The following is a 6,056-nucleotide window of genomic DNA, read 5'->3' on the forward strand; positions in this document are numbered from 1 at the left end:
CTCTGTCCAAATATATGTGGCATAGTTCAGATTTCGAAAGTCAATCTATAATTTTGATTGTTAATTTAGACAAAAAAAATTAAATATTTTGAAATAATATTTACATATTAAGAAACTACATAAAAAGTACTAAAAATTACAATAATTAATAATTCAAAGTATTTGAAAGACTTACGAAAAATTATAATAAAACAAAAATTGGTTTGACTCTTGCAATTTGAATGCAACGTCATAAATTTGGAGGAAGGGAGTACTTAATAGCAGTTGAAAAATAAACTCCTTAATTACATATGATAGAGTGACAACATTTGCAACTTTAGCTTCCATACAAGCTAGTTCGTACAACAACTTTTTAATTACTGTTCTTTTCTAGGTGCTCTTACTCATTGATCATAATAGCAACAAACTTATCATCTTAAGTTTACATCTTCACTTCAACCAGATTATGTCAATAGTTTCCCACAATCAAAATCACCCATTCTCAGCAGAGTTGTATACGGGTAGAACCAAGCCCTATGCTTGATCGAGGCATCTGGAACAATAGGTCAAGGCTCGGTACTTACGTAAGAGATCGAAGTTACAGATGTAACTAAGATCGAGAATCGAAGTTCGAACAAGACCATTAGATTTGCTCTCGAGTTTATCGGGGACACGACCGACCTCACTTCTAACGACCTCAAAGAAAATCTTTGCTAACTCACATGACAAGTATCCGTGATTCTCGCCATTGACCAATCATTACGGCGGAAATTACGGGATTAAGTCAAAAAGGGAGCCAACTGTCTACATAATTTCTTATAAAATAATGTCTTAAAGATTTCATATCCCCGTATATATAAAGGGAATGGAGTAATCCATTGGACTCATTGTTACATACTTAGAGAACAAGATACTATTTTTTTCAGCTTGGTTCATATTATTCTTAGTTCAATAATATCACATCTAAATTCGAAGGAAATCAACCTTGCGAGGCTTAAGTTGTTCAATCTGCATGGTTTGCATTCATTTTTCTACTTATTCTTCGTGCAAGCTTAATTAACCCTCCTCGATAAAGTCGAGGGCTATACAAGCGCATGAGATGGTCGATGGTGAATGGACATCCCTCGACCTTGCTCACAAAGAATCGTAATAGAATAACGATCCTCCAAAATGAAGGATGTATCTGCCCGAGCGTTATATTATACCTTTTGCAAAAGGCTATGATAACCGGGTCTAGAGGACCCAACGTGAAAAGGTAAGTGTAAACACTTAAGAAACCCTCCACATAGGTGGTATCGAGGATGCTGTTCGTGATCGTACATATGTACCTCGAGACCGGTTTGCATCGACCCGGTACCATGGGCGTGTTCTCAACCTTGAAATTAGCCACGGTAGGAAACCCAGTAGGGATGTATGATCTCAGAGGGGGTTCCTCAATAGCAGTGTGAGGAGCATTTTTAGAAGGTTTTGAAGAAGAAGATGTTTCTCTTTGAGGAATAGACTTTGAAGTTTTTGCCATTTTTACAAAAAATGAAGGAAAGAGATTGTTGATAAGGGGAAGCTTCAAGGTTGGCAATGAGAAAACTAGAAGATGAAGAAGATGAAGTTCTTAGAACGCAAGAAGGATTTGAGCGCAAAAGTTCAAACAAACGGATTAAAGGGTATTTATAGGTTCCTCAAGCGGCAGTTCATCTCCCGAGGTAGCCGACCGCCAACTGACATACCTTTAATGTCTCGAAGACCGGACTGACGGGACGTTTCCACTATTCTTATCAACTACGTCATGTACCCGTCGTCATGATTTATCAAAATAAGGACCGAGGATTCATATCGTTTTTAATCACTTACTCTCCAACAAATGAGGGGACTATCTGTATACGGATAGAACCGAGCCTTATGCTTGATCGAGGCATCTCGAACAATAGGTCAAGGATCGATACCTATGTAAGAGATCGAAGTTACAGATGTAACTGAGCTCGATATCGAGGATCGAAGTTCGAACAAGGCCATCAGATTTGCCCTCTAGTTTATCGGAGGCACGACCGACCCTGCTTCTAACGACCTCGAAGAAAATCTTTGCCAGCTCACACAACAAGTATCCGTGATTCTCTCCATTGACCAATGATTACGGCAGAAATTACGAGGTTAAGTCAAAAAGGGAGCCAACGGTCTACATAATTTCTTATAAAATAATGTCTTAAAGATTTCATCTCCCTGTATATATAAAGGGAATGGAGTAATCCATTGGACTCATTGTAACATACTTAAGAGAACAAGATACTATTGTTTCCAGCTTGGTTCATATTATTCTGGCTTCAATCATATCACATCTAAATTCGAAGGAAATCAACCTTGCGAGGCTTAAGTTGTTCAATCTGCATGGTTTGCATTCATTTTTCTACTTATTCTTCGTGCAAGCTTAATTAACCCTCCTCGATAAAGTCGAGGGCTATACAAGCGCATGAGATGGTCGATGGTGAATGGACATCCCTCGACCTTGCTCACAAAGAATAGAAGCAGAATAACGATCCTCCAAAATGAAGGATGTATCTGCCTGAGCGTCACATCATACCTTTTGCAAAAGGCTATGATAACCGGGTCTAGAGGACCCAACGTGAAAAGGTAAGTATAAACACTTAAGAAACCCTCCACAGGCGCATGAGATGGTCGATGATGAATAGACATCCCTCGACCTTCATTAAGAAACCCTCCACAAGCTATACATGGGCATGAGATGGTCAATGGTGAAGGGACATCCCTCGACCTTTCTCACAAAGAATCGTAACAAAATAACGATCCTCCAAAATGAAAGATGTATCTGCCCGAGCATCACGTCATACCTTTTGCAAAAGGTTATGATAACCGGGTCTATGATAAATGAAATATCACATCTTAATAACATCCTGCATTAAGAAACCCTCCACAGGCTATACAGGCGCATGAGATGGTCGATGGTGAATGGACATCCCTCGACCTTTTTCACAAAGAATCGTAACAGAATAACGATCCTCCAAAATAAAGGATGTATCTGCCCGAGCGTCACGTCATATCTTTTGTAAAAGGCTATGATAACTGGGTCTAGAGGAACCAATGTGAAAAAGTAAGTGTAAACACTTAATAAACCCTCAACGTAGGTGGTATCGAGGATGTTGACCGTGATCGTACATATGTACCTCAAGACCGGTTCGCATCGACCCGGTACCATGGGCGTGTTATCAAACTTAAAATAAGCCACAATAGGAAACCCAGTAGGGATGTATGATCTGAGAGGGGGTTCCTCAGTAGCAGTGTGAGGAGCATTTTCAGAAGGTTTTGAAGAAGAAGGAGTTTCTTTTTGAGGAACAGACTTTGAAGTTTTTGCCATTTTTATAAAAAATGAAGGAAAGAGATTGTTGATAAGGGGAAGCTTCGAGGTTGGCAATGAGAAAACCAGAAGATGAAGAAGATGAAGTTCTTAGAACGCAAGAAGGATTTGAGCGCAAAAGTTCTAACAAACGGATTAAAGGGTATTTATAGGTTCCTCAAGCGGCGGTTCATCTCCCGAGGTAGCCGACCGCCAATTGACATACATTTAATGCCTCGAAGACTAGACTGACGGGACGTTTTCACTATTCTTATCACCTACGTCATGTACCCGTCGTCATGATTTATCGAAGTAAGGACCGAGGGTTCATATCGCTTTTAATCGCTTACTCTCCAAAAAATGAGGGGACTATCTATATACGGGTAGAACCGAGCCCTATGCTTGATTGAGGAATCTGTAATAATAGGTCAAGGCTCGACACTTACGTAAGAGATCGAAGTTACAGATGTAACTGAGCTCGATATCGAGGATTGAGGTTCGAACAAGACCATCAGATTTGCCCTCGAGTTTATCGAGGGCACGACCGACCCCGCTTCTAACGACCTCGAAGAAAAGCTTTGCCAACTCACATGACAAGTATTCGTGATTCTCTCCATTGACCAATCATTACGGCAAAAATTACGGGATTAAGTCAAAAAGGGAGCCAACGGTCTACATAATTTCTTATAAAATAGTGTCTTAAAGATTTCATCTCCCCGTATATATTAAGGGAATGGAGTAATCCATTGGACTCATTGTAACATACTTAAGAGAACAAGATACTATTTTTTTCAGCTTGGTTCATATTATTCTTCCTTCAATAATATCACATCTAAATGCGAAGGAAATCAACCTTGCGAGGCTTAACTTGTTCAATCTGCATGGTTTGCATTCATTTTTCTACTTATTCTTCCAAATTAAATCTGATTTCTCACTTTGTATCAAATTAGACTACAGGTTCTTAAAATCGCATATAAATTCAATTGTTATCCGAGGGTAAACAATAGTTTCAATGGTAAATTGAGCCAAGAATTTCTCTTTCAAGTAGCTAATCACCTTCCCATTACTTTCTTGTGCCAAACCAACCAAATATGAAGTGCTAATAAGGATAAAAATCCTCCATCTTCTCTCTTTTGCATACTTCTCCAAACCAACTTTAATTCTATTGTAAAATTCATCATCTTCTAATTTCTCCATTCCTGTTGGTAATTTTCTTGAAAAAGTGTCAGCAATGCACCTAGCAAGAATCACACTATCTTCTAATGCTGAACATCCACCTTGACCAATATCAAGTGTCATTGGGTGAAGTGCATCACCAACTAGACAAGTGTTTCTTTTGACTATATTGTCTCTCATTTTATTCAATGGCGATCTTAATTTTAGTTTGGCACAATTAATATAAGCTATCTAGTGAGGTTCTCTGTAGGATATTGTATGCTTCTTTTGACACGTTGCTGGCCATACTTAGCGCAAATTGCGTCATTTTGACTGGACTTCCTTCTATCGATTCATCATCTGAAATGCATGCAATTCAAAAGCTTTACATGATAGATCAGACAAAAAGCTAGAGATATTACATAAAAGAAAAAAAGATAAAGAAATAGACAAGCAGACATAAAACGACAAAGTTCTGATTATCCTGTGGAGAAAGTACATAAATAAAAGGTCGTAATTATCTTCCGTGGAAGTCATTTGTCCATTTAACTAATATTATAAATATTGTCCTTGAAACACATTTTTAGTACCTAAATATATCAGAAAATAACTTTTAAATATTATATTGTGGATGTCCATTCATTACTCCGCTATAGATAATTTTTCTCAAAAAGATTATCCATTTAGTACTCTGTTGAAGTTTATCTACAAGTAGTTGATGCAGGCAGGTTGCAAGCAACTCAATGAAATGATTTGCAGCAGCTTCTTATTAAACAGGCAGGTTGCAAGCAACTCATGCAGACAGCTTACAAGCAGTTGGTGCAGGCAGGTTGCAAGCAACTTAATGAAATGATTTGCAGCAGTTTCTTATTAAACAAGCAGGCTGCAAGCAGCTCATGCAGATAACTTATAAGCAGCTAAAGAAAAGCCTTGCAGCTGCTTCCTGAAAAGCCTCACAGCTGCTTCCTTTCTTTTATAAATAGAGGAGTTTTCAGTTCATTATAAATATAACTTTGAAAGTTGAATAAAATACCAATCTCCCTCTATACTTGTCTCCAGTTTATTTATGTTATAGTCTTTATTTTATAACATGTTATCAGTATGAGACTCTGCCATTTTGAGCACTTACATCGAATTTAATTTCTATTTCATTGTTCATCTCCGATGTAAGGCGACACTCTTATGTCCGTGGTCAGATCTTGTTCATTCCGAGCATCATAAGGCAGATTATATCCTTGAGGTGGTGAGTTTTTCTTCTTGGCAGTAGTGATGTATAAATCACTTACATATGGAGTGGCCAAATTTGCGTAATTTAATTTGAGCCTTTTGCTTATATTTTAATATCTTTATCATCGCTTGCTTGGTTATATGTTACGTATACAGTACCTATTTTGGTATTTATTTTCATCCTTATTATCTTAAAAAAGGATTACAAGTGGATAATATTGTTAGATCCACTTAAACTCCAGCAGAGTTTGCAAGAAATATACAACCATCAGAAGTGGTTATATTTCGTATATCTCATTATAACTAAATTTTGTTAACCACCAGAAGTGGTATATGCCTATGACCACCAGAA

General features: G+C 37.8%; 1 pseudogene; it reads right to left on the reverse strand.

The window, feature by feature from the left end:
• Positions 1–365: 365 nt before the first annotated feature.
• On the reverse strand, positions 366–5,830 carry LOC142169739 (monooxygenase 2-like; annotated as a pseudogene).
• Positions 5,831–6,056: the final 226 nt, after the last annotated feature.

Source organism: Nicotiana tabacum, chromosome 15 (assembly GCF_000715075.1).
Source record: "Nicotiana tabacum cultivar K326 chromosome 15, ASM71507v2, whole genome shotgun sequence".
In the NCBI taxonomy this organism is placed as follows: Eukaryota; Viridiplantae; Streptophyta; class Magnoliopsida; order Solanales; family Solanaceae; genus Nicotiana; species Nicotiana tabacum.